General features: G+C 44.5%; 1 protein-coding gene across 1 annotated transcript in view; it reads right to left on the bottom strand.

Moving 5' to 3' along the window:
* LOC124555736 (glycine receptor subunit alpha-2-like) overlaps positions 1 to 19,264 on the bottom strand; it is a 424,315-nt gene that overhangs the window by 385,388 nt on the left and 19,663 nt on the right. The window lies entirely within an intron of this gene.

The raw sequence follows: 19,264 nt of genomic DNA, 5'->3' as shown, positions 1-19,264 counted from the left end.
CTACGAAAGTATTGCCGGTGCAGGATGTTGTGCACGAAATGACCTCTAGATTATTTCTCGCATAAATATTCGATGGAATTCATGTAGAGCGATCTGGATGGCCAAATCATTCGCTCGCGTTGTCTAGGATGTTCTTCAAACCAATCGCAAACGACTGTGGCCTGGTGACTTGGTGCAGTGTCATCCGTAAAAATCCCATCGTTGTTTGGCAACATAAAGTCCATAAATGGCTGCAAATGGTCTCCAAGTAGTCGAACATAATCATTTCTAGTCAAAGATCGTTTCATTTGGACTGGAGGACCCAGTCCATTTCATGTAAACACAGCTCACACTATTATGGATCCACCAACACCTAGCACATTGCCTTGTTGTCAGCTTGGGCTCATGATTTTCTGGTGTCTGCGCCACACTCGAATCCTCCCATCAGCTTTTAACAACTGAAATGGTAACTCATCTGACCAGGCCACTGTTTTCCAGTAGTTTTTTTTTCTTTTTTGAAATCTTATGGGACTTAACTGCTAAGGTCATCAGTCCCTAATCTTACACACTACCTAACCTAAATTATCCTAAAGACAAACACACATACCCATGCCTGAGGGAGGACTCGAACCTCCGCCGGCATCAGCCGCACAGTCCATGAGTTCAGCGCCATAGACCGCTCGGCTAATCCCGCGCGGCGTGTTTTCCAGTAGTCTATGGTCCAACCGATATGATCACAAGCCCAGGAGAGGCGCTGCAGACGGTGTCGTTCTGTTAGCAAAGGCACTCGTCTGCTGCCATAGCCCACTGAGGCCGCATTTCGCAGCACTGTCCTAACGGATACGTTCGTCGCACGTCCCACATTGATTTCTGCTGTTATTTCACGCAGTGTTGCTTGTCTGTTAGCACTGACAACTCTACACAAACGCCGATGCTCTCTGGTCGTTAAGTGATGGCCTTCGGCTACTGCGTTCTGCGTGATGAGAGGTAATGCCTGAAAGTTGGTATTCTCGGAACCCTCTTGACACTGTGAATCTCGAATATCGAATTCCCAAACGATTTCCAAAACCGAATGGTCTATGAGTCTAGCTCCACCTACTATATCGCGTTCAAAATCTGTTAATTCCCGTCATGCGGCCACAATCAGGTCAGAAACTTTTCGACATGAATCACCTAACAACAAATGACAGATCCACCAATGCACCGCCCTTTTATATATTGTGTACATGGTACTACCACCACCTGCATATGTGCTTATCACTATCCCATGACTTTGTGACCTCACCGTAGTGTGGTTTCCACCTCTGTATTCTGGAAGAGGGACGTGTGCTTAAGCGAGTGTCGACAGAATATCACGGAAGAAGGGTGTCAAGAAAATGGAAGCAAAGGACCCAGATCAATGATACAGCGTACAGCCAGGGAGGTGTACTCAGGTGTAACGCACAGGGCAGAAGTTGTCACTCATTTGGTACGACCCTCACTTGGCTCGCCCACATCATCTTCAGTCATGGCGGTGACCAAACAGCAGTGGCAGCTTATAGTGGTTAAGTCCCACCACAGCCAGCTGGTTGTGGGTTGTGGTCTCGGAGGCGAAGTCTTCCCTCGGCGACACGCAGCACGTCACGATTCGGCAGTCAAATTGTTCTGTAACTAGCAGACTTTCATTCCGTCGGAATAAGAGGTAGAGACAGAATGGCCAGACATTGAGACTGACGCTTAAGAAACGGTCGTTGAAAAGCTGCGCATAACATCATCGTGGCCAGCGATGCGGTCATTTGATGTCATTACTTGGAGATGTCAGCGGACTTTTCCCCACCGTGATGTCTCAATTACACTACTGGCCATTAAAATTGCTACACCACGAAGATGACGTGCTACAGACGCGAAATCTAACCGACAGGAAGAAGGTGCTGCGATATGCAAATGATTAGCTTTTCGGAGCATTCACACAAGGTTGGCGCCGGTGGCGACACCTACAACGTGCTGACATGAGGAAAGTTTCCAACCGATTTCTCATACACAAACAGCAGTTGACCGGCGTTACCTGGTGAAACGTTTTTGTGATGCCTCGTGCAAGGAGGGGAAATGCGTACCATCACGTTTCCGACTTTGGTAAAGGCCGGATTGTAGCCTATCGCAATTGAGGTTTATCGTATCGCGACATTGCTGCTCGCGTTGGTCGAGATCCAATGACTGTTAGCAGAATATGGAATCGGTGGGTTCATGAGGGTAATACAGAACGCTGTGCTGGATCCCAACGGTCTCGTATCACTAGCAGTCGAGATGACATGCATCTTATCCGCATGGCTGTAACGGATCGTGCAGCCACGTCTCGATCCCTGAGTCAACAGTTCGACGACGTTTGCAGCAGCATGGACTATCAGCTCGGAGACCATGGCTGCGGTTACCTTTGACGCTGCATCACAGACAGGACCGCTTGCGATGGTGTACTCAACGACGACTCTGGGTGCACGAATGGTAAAACGTCAATTTTTCCGATGAATCCAGGTTCTGTTTATAGCATCATGATGGTTGCATCCGTGTTTGGCGACATCGCGATGAACGCACATTGGAAGCGTGTATTCGTCATCGCCATACTGGCGTATCACCTGGCGTGATGGTATGGCGTGCCATTGGTTACACGTATCGGTCACCTCTTGTTCGCATTGACGGCACTTTGAACAGTGGACGTTACATTTAAGCTGTGTTACGACCCGTGGCTCTACCCTTCATTCGATCCCTGCGAAACCCTACATTTCAGCAGGATAATGGACGACTGCATGTTGCAGTTCCTGTACGGGCCTTTCTGGATACAGAAAATGTTCGACTGCTACCCTGGCCAGCACATTCTCCTGATCTCTCACCAACTGAAAACGTCTGGTCAATGGTGGCCGAGCAACTGGCTCGTCACAATACGCCAGTCACTATTCTTGATGAACTGTTGTATCGTGTTGAAGCTGCATGGGCAGCTGTACGTGTACACGCCATCCAAGCTCTGTTTGACTCAATGCCCAGGCGTATCAAGGCCGTTATTACGGCCAGAGGTGGTTGTTCTGGGTACTGATTTCTCAGGATCTAAGCAGACAAATTGCATGAAAATGTAATCACATGTCAGTTCTAGTATAATAGATTTGTCCAATGAATACCCGTTTATCATCTGCATTTCTTCTTGGTGTAGCAATTTTAAAAGCCAGCAGTGTATATCCCGTTCCACGTGCTTTCGCACTTTCCATCCGCGCCAGGACGCCGTGGATCGGTTGAGCACGGAGGTTGTACGTTAGGGCTCCGTAGTGCAAGGCTCGCAAACTGACGTGTTAGGCGCCTCAGTCCGGAACCACGCGGCTGCTACGGTCGCAGGTTGGAATCCTGCCTCGGGCATGGATGTGTGTGATGTCCTTAGGTTAGTTAGGTTTAAGTGGTTCTAAGTCTAGGGGACTGATGACCTCAGATGTTAAGTCCCATAGTGCTTAGAGCCATTTGAATTTTTAACGTGTTAGGTGCTGTCATACTGCGCCATTTACTCTTATTGATTAGGGCTCGGCTCGATGTAGCAATGTGTTGAAAGTGGCACTCTGCCTCTAGCAATATAGCGCTTCTTGGGTGCCCCTGATGCCAGTTGTGACACACGGTATGAGCTGAACGTGTTTACCTGTTGTCTGCGCCACATAATAACTAAAAATTTAAATGCGCACCCAGGAACTGAATTTAGTGTGCAACACAGTGACGGTATTGACCCAGTGTGACATACGGCAGGTCAGGATGGAATCCCAGTTCGGTTTTACAAACAATAGTCTAGGGCATTGATCCCTTAAATGGTTCAAATGGCTCTGAGCACTATGGGACTTAACAGCTGAGGTCATCAGTCCCCTAGGACCTAGAACTACTTAAACCTAACTAACCTAAGGACATCACACACATCCATGCCCGAGGCAGGATTCGAACCTACGACCGTAGCGGTCGCACGGTTCCAGACTGAAGCACCTAGAACCGCTCGGCCACCCCGGCAGGCATTGATCCCTTACTTAGCTTGCATTTATCGCAAATCTCTCGCCCAGGGGAAAGTCCCAAGCAACTGTAAAAGCGCACATGACTCCTTTAGATAAGAAAGGTAACAGAACTGACCCTAAAAATTACAGACCAATGCCCTTAACATCGGTTTACCGTAGAATTCTTGAATATATTTTCAGCTCGAATACAATAATTTTCATAGAGACGGGAAAGCTTCTGTCCACATATCAGCATGGATTTAGAAAGTATAGCTCGTGCGAATCGCAGCTTGACGTTTCCTCGTGTGATATCTTGCAACCCTGGATGAAGGGCAACAGGCAGATTCCATATTTCTAGATTTCCGGAGATCTTTTGACATGGTCCCCCACTGCAGAATGATAATGAGGTGCGAGCATACGAAATGGATACCTAGATACATGCGTAGCTGGAAAACTTCTACAGTAATAGAAGTAATAGAACCCAATATGTTGTCCTCCATGGCGAGCGTTCATCAGAGGCAACGGTGTTGTCTGGAGTGTCCTTGGGAAGTCTGATAGGACCGTCTATACACGTAAATGATCTCGCAGACAGACTAAGCAGCAATGTGTGGGTGTTTACTGAGGACGCTTTGGTGTACGGGAAGCTGTCGCCGTTGAGTAACTGTAGGAGGATACAAGATGGCTTAGACGAAATTTCCACTTGGTTTGATTAATGGCAGATTTCTCTAAATGTAGAAAAATATAAGTTAATGGATATAAGTAGGAAAAATATACCCATAATGTTCGATTATAGCTTTAGTTGTGTAGTGCTTGACACAGTCATGCCAATTAAATTCTGGACGTAATGTTGCACAGCGAAATGGAATGGAACGAGCACGTAAGGACGGTGATAGGGTAGGCAAATGCTCCACTTCGGTTTGTTGGGAGAGTATTAGGAAAATGTGTTTCGTCTGTAAAGGAGACCGCGTATACTCGTATAACACTAATGGGACCCATTCTTCAGTGCTGCTAGAGTATTTGGGACATCCAACAGGTCGTATTAAAGAAAGACATCGAAGCAATTCAGAGGCAGGCTGCTACATTTGTTACTGGTAGTATCGAATGTCACGCGAGTATTACGAGGATGCTTCTGGAAGTCAAATGGGAATCGGCGACGTTCTTTTCATGAAACGTTATTGAGAAAATTTAGTGAATCGGCAACTGAAACTGATTGTAGAACGATTCCTCTGCCACCATCGTACATTTCGCTTTAAAGACTACGAAAATGAGATAAGAGAAATTAGGGCTCCTCTGGAGGCACATGAACACCCATTCTTCCCTCGCTCATGGTGGATTGCGGAATATATATGTGGATGTAGATGAAGGACGGGGGTTACAATGAAATTGTTTCCAAATGGCATACCGGACTTTTACGCTGTATATCGGCAACTGTAAAGTTACCATCTGAAGAGCCACTTTACGTATAAGCTACCAGCGGTTGTGGTCTCCAGATACAGCAACAGCATAACGACATTGAGTCGTTGATTGATTATGCACTGCGGGAACATGTCCCTCAGTGTACACAAAGAACGACCTCCCGCAACGCAACACGTAAAACCGTAGTTAGTAAGCAGACTACAAAAGTACAAGCAAACCAAAAAAATCCAATTGGGTTTAAACGTAAAAATTTTGGTGGCCATGATATTTAGCATCGACAACTTTCCTCCAGAAATCTGCTGTCAGAGTGGTGTGTACTGACTGCATCAATGTATATTATGTATGTTGGCGAGAATTTTTTGCATATTTTCAAAGAAATCACAGCGTAGTCCTCCAGAAATTTAAATTATTACTCTGAGATGTCTCGATTATTTTTGACTCACATGGACCATATGTTTCTCTGAATTCTAATTGCAGCAAAAAAATGCATTCAAACTAGCTGTGCAAAGTCCAGGCATGACGCAAAAAAAGTAATTATATATTGCTATTTGTGACATAATACACGAGACGCTTATTCGTTGATACATTATTCTCACCATAGATAACTTCGGCTATATATTAACTTGTGTCTTCTATAACCCAAGAGCCGTGAACCTACGGATGCTAGGTCGGCCGCAGTGGCCGAGCGGTTCTAGGCGCTTCAGTCTGGAACCACGCGACCACTACGGTCGCAGGTTCGAATCCTGCCTCGGGCATGGATGTGTGTGATGTCCTTAGGTTAGTTAGGTTTAAGTAGTTCTAAGTTCTAGGGGACTGATGACCTCAAACGTTAAATCCCATAATGCTCAGAGCCATTTGAACCATTTGAACCTACGGATGCTAGTAAATACTGAGTAACTTGCTAACACACTTCTTCTGTCGGCAGCTCTCTCAACATACGGCTCAGACTGTTTATTACACTAAACACAGCTGCAATTCGCTTCGTCCTAAATCGATGGTCCAGGATTCTAGTCTTGTGTAACTCACAGCCGCTGGGTGTGGGTATCCTTTGTGCCGTTACTAAGTGTCTGGCCTCACTATTCGCTTAAATTACGACAGAAATGGTAATATATGTGCTTATGGTCACATTGCTGTGTGTCGAGACCAAAAACAGAGTGGCTCAGTGGAGCAACTGCGCTCACGTACAGCTAGGAACCCTGTTTGTCCTTCGTGTTTTGCCGTCACTGTCAACATAAATCCTTTATCTACATAGCGCATCAGAGTAGTTTGAGGTCGCTATATCGATTGGATGAATGAAGCAACAACAAAAAAGACATTTCGTTTACAATGGACATCAAAAATACTTTTTTCTGTTGGATATAGTAAATGTATTCGCAGTTGCGAATACGGGAAATCTCCAACTGTAGAACTGAACGACGACACTGAAAATCTGTGCCGGCTTGGGACTCGAACCCGGATTCCACACGTGTCACGAGCGGTCGCCTTAAAAGTTTCTGTTATCTGTGCGCGCCAGTTCCCAATCTTTATTTGTCGTCATCCATATGACATTAACCTGTACTCGTACACGTAATGCAATTCCCGTACAAAAGAGGCATTAAATCGAAAGTCGCTAGCCTGGTATTGGCGGATAAACACTATATTACAGTGCCTATGTTTGTAGAAGTATGATGAAATTTTCAATTGGATATGCGTGGATTTTCGTATGCATTCTGTGTTATAAAAACTAAGAGGGATGTTGAACAGTTACGATCACATTATCTATTATGATCAACAACTGTGCAATCTTGTATTACTTATGTCATGGATGTAGGTTAATGTTATGAATGCATATGTCTGATGTTTAATGAAATAATCTAAAAAATGCTTGACATTTCTACAAACAGTTTGCAAAATATTGGGAATTTGTTATAAGACGGATAACGAGGCAAACGCTTCTGCCTTTGAATTTTTTGACTGAAATATGATGAGTTCTTGGCAGACATCAACAAGACTCAGCCTGCTGACTAAGCATTTTCCTTGCTGGAACAGGTCTTGATTAGCTGGCATAGACAAGTATCTACTTGTTCTTACTTGATGACTAATTGCTTTTGCTTTCTGAAACAAGCCTCACCTTGCTGACACAATAGGCTACCAGTAGGAGTAGCAAGTTGCTAATTTTCTGCCATCATAGTCATTGCTCAATACTTTCTTCAGATATTCGCATACGTGCACACACACACACACACACACACACACACACACTTCTCCAAAATGTAAGTCTGACGTCTATTATTGTCAAAACTGCTGATTACTTGCTGTAACTAGATGCTGTTCATTGATTGTTGCAGAATCTGAAGCGGCTTGGAGAGTGAGAGAGCATGAAACGTATGGAGCGAATGTCATCCGCAAAAAAATGTAAAACATATCTGGTTTTCCGCTCTCTCTGAAGACTAACTTGAGTTTCTGAACTCTGGACAAATCCTCATAACATATCACAGTAGGCTGAACAACGGGGGCATCATTGGCTTTGAAACTGTTTCATTATATCTAACAAAGCAATATAGTGAGGCAGCTAAGACAGGCCACCCCAAATATATCCAGAATAAATAAATATAAATAAATATCTCGAGGTGCGATCTGCACAAAGCTATAGTGGACGATATTGCGAATTTCCTGACGTTCGCAAGTGATTCTTATCTTTTATAGTAGCCGAATAACAACATCGACTTTGTTTTTTTTCTAATGGAACTATATACTTTTATCTATAGCATTTGAAAGAAGCTTCTATGAGAACTTTAACGACATAACATGTATGGGACTTGATCAAATAGTATCAAGATAACAGCGCCGCAAACCACTGTCCCGCTATCATGAGAAGAGATTCCACAAACTTCTTCCTTATTACCAAATGTAAGCAAACACTTAACTCAGGTATGGTGGCTGTTCTTATCTGTGCACTTGAAGCCCATCAGTCGATGTTCTGTTGTTATTGCAATCAGATAAGTTGCTCGTAAAGCTATTGAGACATTCAAAATGTATACGACCGTCAGAAAAGTGAATATCGTTTACGACGAATGTCACCAGACTATTGAAGCGGCGGTGAGATTGTATGCTGACGAGTATCCAGGTCGCACCAAGCACTCACGATCTGTCTTTGCACACATTACAAAAGGAAGTTCTAGGAACCAGAAGTTTGGAGAATAAAATACACCAAATAAAATTAAGAGCTGCTCATGAAAGAAATGAAACTAACATTTTACAGCAGTAATACACAATGTGAATGTCACTGAGAGGCATTTTGGAAGTACGAGAGGGATCAACCAAATGATCTGCGGACACTTGCGTTCCATCGCGTTTCATCCTCTTCATATTTCGCTGCATCTGCAGTGTCATGATAATGACTTCCAAAATTGGTGACAGATCTCCGTATGTTATCTGCGAAAAGTGCAAAGTGATGCGGCATACCCGTGCAAAATTTTGTTTAAGAAAGAGGTATGGGCAAGTCAATCTTCGCAATATGCAAGAATCGTCAGTTAAAAATCCACGCTGACTCAAAGAAGTGAATAACAACAACACCCTTAATCTATCAATGTTTGGTGCATGTCTTTCAAGACGAGCATCATTCGTCCACGTTATGTTGATGGGGATCTAAATACACTTAAGTACCTCGACTTCCTAAGATATGCAGCAGTCGCTGTTATTGGAAGACATCCCACTGGAAATAGGGCAATCAGTGTGGTACCAAGTTGACAGTCATCCCCCCTATTACGTACACGTAATGCCAGGCCCTCTTAAGAGAATATTTAAATAGCATTGGAACGGCCGTTCATGAAACGTATATGGTCTGTACAGTCAACAAACATGGCAGTTCTGTACTTTTATCTGTGGCGGCAATTAAAAGAAGAGGTCTATTACGAAAGGCCGACGACTCCCTAAGGCATGAAATGCTTTATCAGGCTGGCCTGTGCTGCCATTAACTCCAGATGAAATTCAACGTGCAGCACTGTTTCTCCAGAATCACTTAACAGCGTGTAGCAACATTTTGAACAGCTGGTATGACAGCCGAGATGATAAATACACGAACCGTACCAAAGTTAAGTGTTTCTCACATTTGGTATAATAGAGCACACGTTTGGACGTTTGTGCAACCTCTTTTCCTGACGGTGGGACAGTGGTTTGTGGCGCTATTATCTTGATACTGTTTAATTAATTCCCACACATGATATATGGGTGAAGTCTTCTTAGAAGCTTCTTTCAAATGTCATTTAAAAGTCTGACACATAAGCTATATTTAACGTAATATTGTTTTCTGTTTCCTTCAGGGTTGATTTCGCAATGTTTGATTCCCGTGGTCTCCTCGAATCTCATCATCAGGGTGACTGATTTTGACGTGTTCTTCCGTCCAACCTCCTTAACGCTCGTGCCAAACAGAGCGCCATCTACCACGAATAAAAAAAAAAATGTTTCAGATAAACCCCAGGCAGTTTTTGGCGAAGAACCCGATTCTTCAGTCAAAAAGGAGTGAGGGTTCCCACCATTTGAAAATAAAAAGTTGACACCTCCATGTGCGGGGGAGGGGGGGGGGTGGAGGTGGAGGTTACGGTTTGGTCAGTTTTAGCACAGACTGAGGTCCCCTTTGAAAATATTAACTCTCTACCTGGAACAATTTTTTCAGACGAAGCGTATTTTTCGAGATATTTGGTTGTTCCGTGTTAAAACAAACACCCTGTATACAGTGTGTTTCAGCACAGCGGCTACAAACTTCCAGGAGAGATAGAGCACTTCTAGACTATGGAAAAACACACAGCAATGCATGGTCGGAAACACTTTCCTGGGGCGATAGTGACAGCACAAAACACAAGAAAGGAAGAACATGAACAGTGAGAAAACATGTTTATTATGCTTAGCAAAGCAGATGTTAATAATTACGGAGGAATCTCTCTTCTCACGATCACATATAAAATTCTATCGCAGTGTTTACTTGATAGAGCCCAAGAACAGTTAGAACCTAAAATTTGATGAATACCAAGCAGACTTTAGACCAAACAGATACTGTCCGTAACAAATTCTTAATTTAAAATTAATCCTTAGGCACCAAAGGATTATTAGTAACAATATTGTATGTACATTTGTGGATTGTAAAAAGGCCTAAGACTCAGTTGAATGTGAGTCTCTTCTTCATATTTTAAAGGAACAAGGGCTAGACAATAAAACTCTAACACTGATTAAGGAAACGTGAACCGACACTAGCTCTAAAATTATATTCATGGGGGAAACTTCTGAACCATTTGATATAAAGACTGGTGTTAGGCAAGGACATCGACTTTTCCCATGACTGTGTAACTAAGTTTTGGAAAAGGTAATTACAGAATGGCGAGAACAAAGTCGAGTCAAAACACAGATCAGTCAATCAAGTTAGGTAGAAGTAATATCAGAGTAGACTGCGTAGCCTTTACAGATTGTCTGGCCATTTTAACTAGGGATATTACCAAAGCTCAAAAACAAATTGAAATTCTTAAAGAAGTTGCATAAAAAGTAGGAGGACTACAAATATCATTTGAAAACACGAAATATATGACATGTAACAAACAAGCACCAAAGTTTTTGAGCACGAAATACCTAAAAATAAAAAGGGTTCCTTAATTAAAATACTGGGGGGAAATCATACAAGGAAACAGTCTGGAAAAAGCTGCAAACGAAGTTCGCTCCTAAAAAATGGCAACTGCATTCAGAATAACACAAATTTTGGAGCAGAAATTTAAATAGGAAGAGGGATATTGAAGAAATTCAAAAGAAGGAAAGATTGTTAGAATAATATTAGGTCCCAAAATTATTGATGGAGAAACTTACAGGTTGACAATTAATAAGGTAAAACGAAGACTTAAATTTTATGAGCACATTAAAAGAACGGCACTCACTAGATTGACAAAACAAACAGTAGAATCCTACGAAAACAGAAGTGGGACCAAAATTGAGAAAATTAAATGGATCGCTGTAATTAAGAAGGATCTGAAGGCAGCCGGTCTAACTTAGGCAGACGTTACAGACAAAAAAAAACATTCAGACAAAAGATATTTGACTGGAACGTTTGTCAGAGGGAAATCAGAAAACGGACTGGAACACTGTGGTCTGAGGAAAGAAAGAGACTTCATTCTGAAAGGATGAAACGAATTTGGACACAAAAGAGGGCCAACCATCAAAGGCGACATTTGTCGACTGTACCTTGCGTGGTCCTACAAAGCAGAAAACAAGAAATAAAAACAAAAACAGACAACGATAATCATAAAAGAAGATGTTCGAAATCACGATCCCGGACCGTGATGCAGGCCTCATTTATCCAGCGCACGGAAGATCAGATGTTCTGTAGTTGCTCAGTCAGTTCTCCACTTGCCCAGTCAGTTGTCTGGCTGACATGAACACTTGAAGTAAATATCCAATCTTTTCGCTGTATGTCAGTGTGGATGTCCCTTAACTCAATGAACGGCCAACGTGAAGGCATATTTATTTTTGCTTTCATTTCTCTTATTTTACGTATGTGAATATCTTACTTTATAATTGTCTTGAACATTCTGGATACAAATAACGGTGTCTGAGTGAAGGATCTCTCATTGTTGATTGTCAATATCATTGCTATTGATGTAATTATTGGATGTAATTTGTTTGATGTTATCCTGTAGTTGTCGCTTTGGGTATTCAGATAATCGTTCTTCAAACATGTATTAGGATTGAAAAGGGGATTTATTAATCTTTGTATAATAATTTGTATTTATGATTCTGTGCTATCTGATCTAGCTTCCAGCTTGAGGATAGTATATTGTGCCAGTTCTTTACTCAGAATTCACTCATTTGCCTGGTAGCTCGTTGTGGAGCTTAAACTCATTATTAATAATGCAATTTCCCAGTCATTAAGAACTTAATACTCTCAGTTTCTCTACAGTATTTCAACACATTCTGAAAACACATATTGTCTTTTTTATTGTTTTATATTTAGATGTTGAACCTTCCTGTGGGAGTTAACAGTAGAGTAACACCATTATTATTACTTCCAATATAAATTACATTTGGTATTTAAACTTAGTTTTTTGATAAAATCGTTGCTTTATATTGTAATACTTTCATCCGTGAGATAGTTACATTTTAGACCAATGTCATTCTTATGTGATTGGTTTTGATCAATTTTCACTGTGAATGTTCTTATTGTCATTACAAACTTGCTGTTTACAATTTGAGTGCTCATTGTGGTGTCGTGCCTTTATATTCATTATTCACAGGCATCTAACATTTAACTGTTTGCTTTGTTTTTTAAATTATTATTATGTAAATTATTTTGTTACCTCTCTTTTAAATCGTGCTTGACACTCATGGTTCATTATTGTGTCATATTAGGCAAACAGCCTCAGCCATGAGAACCTATGAGAACATAAGCAGTTTTTTAAATATTATCTGCTTGTCTTAGATTTTGATAAACGTATAAATTTCTCTGTTGTAAGACGTATCACGATCAGTTTGGAATTTTCTCTGCTAGTTTCCTGCAAATAATACTGCAAATCTGTTTTCTTTCAGAAAAGGAGGGCTATTGAAGTTGCTTGTTAAATAGCATTTTGAAATATATTACTTTTTTCGTGAACCAGTTATTGCTAAGTAATGCAAAGCTACTATTCTGTACCAAGAATCGACTATAGACAGTTTGGTTAGTATGCGTAATCTTTGAAACTTATGGAAAGTCATGTATTTAGTTTGCGATTCAGCAGACTGGTACCCGTCAAGTGAGAGACTATGAATTGAGGTCTGAATAAGTTCTACCGTGTGTCAGTGGGCTTGAAGGTGATACAAGCTGGGGTGAATGCAGTCGGTCGTCGTGTTTGCTGTTTGAGGAGGTGGCTTGCCTATCTGCGAAGTTATTTCCTCAAGCATTCGTGAGGTATTTGCGTTTCATGGCTAAATTTTCACTGGTTTAGCGAAGTTGCTATTAATGCCGCGAATGGAACGATGTGCTGTGTGACGTTACTAATTCTCTGTCTTATATGACCAGTATTCATGAGGCTTGATAAAGAATCCACGTTTGGTGATTTAATTCGAAGAGTAGTACTGTCAGCTCATTCAATCGTTTATTCAGTTTATCTGATTAAATGCTTTGTGTCGCGTATAGAAGGTGATTAATATGATGCCTGAATATCTGGCTTACCTAATACGTATCTTCGTGCTGCTGCAGGGTGTCCAGCGAAGGAGTCCTTGATTTCAAAATTAAATGTCTCGAAAACTAAGACCGATAGACGAGTACAACGAAAGGTATATTTACTGTGACAGGTGTAAGCATTTTATACGGAAGTTGTGCAAAAGTTTCGAAATAGATCGAAAAGCTGCTAACAGATGACGCTGTACGCTGTACAACTGGTACAGTTTCATCGTGCATAGTAATTAAACTAACCAAGCTTTGTAGTCACATCACAATCTTTTCGAAATGTCCACCACTCGCAGTAAGGAGGTGGAGTAAACGAACAGAGAAATTTGCCATCACATCCTGTACTGTCTCAAGGGAAATGGATTAAGATGCCACACAGATCGTCGATTCAAGCGTGGCGGTATGATTCCGGTAGACAGTGTCTTTCAATGTGCCCCACAAGAAGTAGTCACAAGGAATCAGATCGGGCAAACACGCAAACATGGAGGCCAATCGATCGCTGCGTCAGTAAATTTGCAATAGTCCAACGCAATGACCCTATTCCCGCAGTACTCACCAAGAAAGCGAAACTTGTTCACCGCAGTGTGGTCTGCCCCATCTTGCACAAACCATTCGGTGCCTGGTCGATACTTCAACGCTAGGTGTGTGGCGACAAACTGTTCCAAAACTGCGATGTAACGTTCACTAGATAATGCCTCTGCTGTATACCGCAGCCCAAACAGTAACTTGAGGAGATTAGTTGTTTCGTTTCACACAAATGGGGATTTTCGGAAACTCAGAATGGCCAGTTCTGTTTATTCGCGACTCCATTCAGGTGGAAATGGGCTTTATGTGTGAACCATATGCAGCAAACATTAAACCTTTCATTATCAATCGTTGTGAGAATCTCCTTCGCAAAGGCAGCCCTCTGTTGTACAACTCTTACAGCTATGGCCTGGTGGCTTTGGATTTTGAACGGAAACACGCGTAGGCTCTGTCTCAGCATTTTCTGTGTACTGGGACGCCTCAACCCAATCTCTGCTGAAAGTCTTCGGATGGATTTTCTTGGATTTTTCCGAACAATTTGTCAGGAGTAACTGCAGTGAGCCTGGAGCCAACATTTCGCGCTAGATCATCAATCACACTGCTTTTCCGTTGGAATTTGGTGAAGAGATTGCGAATGGTTTTCACAGAGGGTCCTTTTGGAACATAAAATCGTGTTTAAACACTGCGCCCTGTTGCTCCAGGACTGTATTCTAACCTGTGGTATTCTAGTACCAGAAAAACACATTGTTCGATGAAATACGTGATTTCAACCTCTTCCTTCGTTACGCTAACCTCCTTACGCGTTTCAACAGTGGAAATGATCGCTCTAAGCTGCGGCGTAGTATTTATAGGAAGTACGTATTGCGATTACAGCGCCAACTGTTCGCAGCTTTCGTACTATTTCGAAACTTCTGTATAAAATTCTTACAACTTTCACAATAAACATACCGTTGGTTGCACTCGTCTATCGATCTTAGTTTTCAGTATATTTAATTTTGGAATCAGAGACTCCTTCGTTGGACGCGCTAATGAGGTCATGTATTACTCTGTTCATTCGATTTATGAATTAGTCACATGACTGGGAACTCAAATTTTCTCTCTCATTTCAACTTCTGTGATCATTTACTTGATACTTAAGTGCACCGGCATAACTTTCGGACATCTCGAGGGTTGGATCCCCTTACTTCGAAGTCGACAGATTACAGAACCTGGGCTACCCTCAGGCTGCAATCTACGGTTTCGAAGCGCCTGTTGCTGTTGCTTTCTGTCTGTCTGTCTGTCTGCCTGCCTGCTTGCCTGCCGGCCACTGTCGTCTGTCCGCCATCGCCGCCGCCCGGAGCTCGCCTCCGCCGTCTGTCCGTCTGCCGTCCGTCCGTCATGAGCCTTCCCCATCTGCACTGTCATCTACATCTCCCCCTCCCCCACTTAAACTGTCACTTCCTGGAGTGCCGCCCCTGGCCTCCCGCCTTATACCTCACCTCTCCTCCCCTCCCTACCAATTGCCCTATCTCCTCCCCTGCTGCTCACCCCCATATCTACACCCTTCCCTGCTGTTTACTCCCATATCTACACCCCTCCAGCCTCCACACCCGCAACTGCTCCCTTTCCTGTCCCCGCCCGCACGTATGTCTTCGCTGTTCACTGCCGCCTCTGCTGCCATCCTCAGCTGGTCGGCTTCCCCTCTACCCTCCCCCCCCCCGGTGCTTCATCATCTGCAATCTGCATCCCCCGCCCTCATCACACCACGCCATGCCATCATCACCACCACTGAACCAGTTGCATCTCCCAGCACCTCCAATGCGCCTACACTACGGAATCTGCTACCTGCCACCTCCCTCTCCTCCCAGTCCCTCTCCCCTCCAACCAGCCTCCACTCTCCAAAAAACCCCAGAAGTATGTCATTGCCAACTCCACTCCCGCCACTTCCCATAAAATGTCACCGTCTTCTCCCCCTCCCACTGTCGTCTCCATGGACACCACCCCTCCTCTTGACACCCACTCCCCAGCCCCCACCCTTCACACCTTTGTCCTGTCCACCACAGACCCCAAGTTCCTTGATGTCTGTACCCTCACCATGGAGATACGTAAGTATCTACCTGGTTCTCCCATCTCCTAACTGACTCCTCACCATTCCCTGCACCACCATCTATGTCCACTCCACTGCTCCTCTTTCCTATGACTTCGTCTCCCACACTGACCACACCTTCTCCCCCTGTGATTGCTGCTGACATCAACATCCATAGCCGCTCTCCTGCAGCCCTTCAGCGGTTGTATCAGTTCATGATCCGAGGTGACCTTGTTCCCCTTCCCCAGCACACCCATCCCAAAAGCAACACCAACCCTGATGTTGTCATTGCCTCCGCCAACCTCCTTGGGCGTACTGCCGTCCACATCCTTCACCCCATAGGTAGCGACCACCTCCCCATCCCTCTCACCATAATGTCTGCTCACCACCCCCCTCTGGCTCCCCACCCTGCACCCCCTCTGAAGGTAGTCCATGACATCTGTCGCGCCAACTGGGATGCCTACCGGGAATCCGTCACCACCCAGGTCGAATGCAACCCTCTTACCTATCACCCTCCTGATGACATCATCCACGCCTCTTCCTTCCTTCAGAAGGCCATTACTGACGCCGTGGAGGCACATGCTGCTACTAAAACCATCCACCCCTACCATCCCACTCTCCCTCCATGGGCTGCCCTCCTCCTTCGCGAATCCCACTGCCTCTATCGCTCCTTCCTGCTCACTGGTGACAGGGATACACTCCAACGCCACCAGCAAATACAGCGACATGTACGGAACCTTATTACTTCAAAGAAACGCAGGGACTGACGCCAGACCTGTACATGACTCAACGCCACCCTCCTTATCAACTCCTCCAAGTACTGGTCCGCCTTCCATCGCCTTACTGGTTCCCATTCTGCACCCCATTACCCCTTTCTCCATAACGACCACCCCCTTCCTGATGACCTCAGTAAGGCCAACGACTTCGCTTCCCACCTTTCTGAGGTCTTCTCCATCCCTGATGATCCCCACTTGGATTACTCTCTTTTCCTCACCGTCATGGAATGCACCAATACCTCGGTCGTTCCACTTGCTCCAAGTTTCCAGTACTTGGTGCAGTTGCCCCCCTCTGACATCAATACACCAATCACAGCACAAGACATTAAACTTATTCTCTGGTCAAAATGCAACACGGCCTCTGGTCAGACTGTGTCACGTACCGCCACCTTAGAGAAAGTCCCTTCTCCTTTCTAACTGTCCTTACCAATCTCTACAATGTCATCCTCTCTACCAGCTTCTACCCCAACCTGTGGAAGACTTCCCGCATATTCTTATTCCTCAAACCCAACCAACCCCTTTCCATCACCTCTTCCTATTGTCTCATCTGCCTCACCTCTGTCTTCAGTAAGGTCTTCAAATCCATCCTCTCCTGTGGTATCTGTCAGCATCTTAATCAACACCACCTCCTTCCCCTTACCCAGTGTGGCTTCTGACCCTCCTTCTCTGCCAAATACCAACTCCTTAACCTCATCCATCTTCTCTCCCTCCAGCTTAACTCCCGTCGCTCTGCCATTTTTCTTTCCCTCGACCTCCAAAACACCTACGAGTGCGTATGGCATCCCGGTCTCCTCTTTAAGCTCCAAACCTTTGCCCTGCCTATCCATTTTGTTTGTCTGGTTGCTTCCTTCCTCTCACACCTTCCTTCCTATGTTACACTCCACAACACCAACTCCTGTATCTTTTATCCCACAGCTGGCACCCTCAGGGCTCCGTCCTCTCCCCTCTCCTCTATCACCTGTACACTGCCTATATGTCCTAGCCACCGCCTCCTGTCCACTTCCTCCAATATGCTGATGAGACCACCTTCCTGGCTCTCTATCCTATCCTTCAACGGTCCCAACACACCCTCCAAACCCACCTTGACCAGTTCACCACTTGGTGTAGCCAATGGTTCCTTCATATCAACCCCTCCAAAACCCAGACGGTCATCATGGGCCACACCACCCACTCCTTCCATCTCCACAATTTCTTCCTCACCATTTATGGTCATCCCATCCAGCTCACCCCCACCCTGAGATATCTTGGCCTCACCCTCAATCGTCACCTCACCTGGACCCCTCATCTCCTGACCATCCAGCAGAAAGCCCAATACCGCCTCCACCTCCTGATGTGGGGATTGTATCCTTCTACCATCATCCACACCTACAAATCCCTCTTCTGTCCTATCCTCTGTTATGCCAGCATTGCCTGGATCTCCGCCCCTCCCCCCCCCCCCCCCCCCCCATTTTTACAAGGCCCTCCAGATCCTCGAACACCATGTGATCTGCCTTGCTTTCCATATCTGCTTTCCTTCCCCCACATGACACCGGTATGATCTCCTTTTCCTCCAACATCTCTGCATCCTCCCTCTCTCCACCTCCACACCCTCCATCTCCTTTATCAGGGAAATTTCCAGCACCTTCCCCTCCTGGATGTTGAACTTCGCCTTGACATCTACCCTCCCTTCCAACTGTAACCTGGCCTTGTTCCCCCCTCTCCCCAGAGCCCTCGTTTTCCTCTCCCCTCCTTCTCCCTGAGGGTATTTTCCTCCTTCCCTCCCCAGCACTCCTTTGGCGCGCCTCCCACCTCGTCCCCATTTCTCTCCCCCTCTTCTTGCCTCCTTTTCACTTCTCCCTTGGTCCCCCCCAGCAGATCCTCCCAGGTTTTTGTTCATTCTCAAGTGTGCTGCGTTAGTGTTGAGTTTGGTGCTGTTCTCCCTTGCATCAAGGGCTGTGATTTTAATTGTGTGCTGGACAGGTACATAGTGTTACTGTTAGTGTTGTTATGTGCTACACCATCTGTCAATACTTTTATGCTCTGGTCATACTTCGCCTTGTGTTCTTTAATTGCCCAGTGTGTGGTTCTTTGTGTGCACTATTTTTTACAGTTTTTATCTCCATTTTACAGTCGCTCCTCTTTTTGCCTGTTGTCTTTCGTCATGTCCCCCCTTTTTATTTCTATGTACGCCATATTTTCTCTTTTCTTTTTTTTCTTTTTAGATGTCTTCTTTGTACAATTGCTGTCTTTTGGCTGAAGAGCAGCGCACATGCTGCTCCCAGCCCGCCCCAGATGGGGCATAGAAACACAATAAAGGGAAAAAAAGCATTGCTTTTATTATTGCGCCATTACATAATCACGTATTGTCATACACAGC

Source organism: Schistocerca americana, chromosome X, assembly GCF_021461395.2.
Source record: "Schistocerca americana isolate TAMUIC-IGC-003095 chromosome X, iqSchAmer2.1, whole genome shotgun sequence".
In the NCBI taxonomy this organism is placed as follows: Eukaryota; Metazoa; Arthropoda; class Insecta; order Orthoptera; family Acrididae; genus Schistocerca; species Schistocerca americana.
Note: the sequence above shows the minus strand (reverse complement) of the source record. Positions and strands in the feature narration are given on the sequence as shown.